The sequence below is a fragment of the Odontomachus brunneus genome, unplaced genomic scaffold (assembly GCF_010583005.1).
Source record: "Odontomachus brunneus isolate Ranch 3 - 2012 unplaced genomic scaffold, Obru_v1 Obru_scaffold_213, whole genome shotgun sequence".
NCBI lineage: Eukaryota > Metazoa > Arthropoda > Insecta > Hymenoptera > Formicidae > Odontomachus > Odontomachus brunneus.
Genome location: NW_022639663.1, coordinates 2,770 through 3,136, shown reverse-complemented (window position 1 = coordinate 3,136; position 367 = coordinate 2,770).

Sequence of the window (367 nt, the reverse complement as noted above, 5' to 3'; positions counted from 1 at the left end):
TGTATAGCACGTTCTGTATAGCAGTTTCTGTATAGCATATTTTTATTGTATAGCACGTTTTTATTGTTGTTAAATCATTTTTTATATGTCCATAAATAAAATATTGTTTCTATGTGTGTTTATACAGGGTTTCCGGTAACTGATTGAGCAACCACCGTGTACAGGTAGAACAGGTCAAAATAATCATAAAAGTTATATACATTTTGAAATTTTCTCAATATTTATTCCGTAATTAATTAAAATGTATAAACGAATGAGCTCACAAGGAGCAGTAGGACAGGCTCTGTGTATAAAAGAAATGGCTTATTTCTTAGCAACGATAAGTAAACAGCTGATTTCGAGGCGGAGTAACAAGCGACATATATAC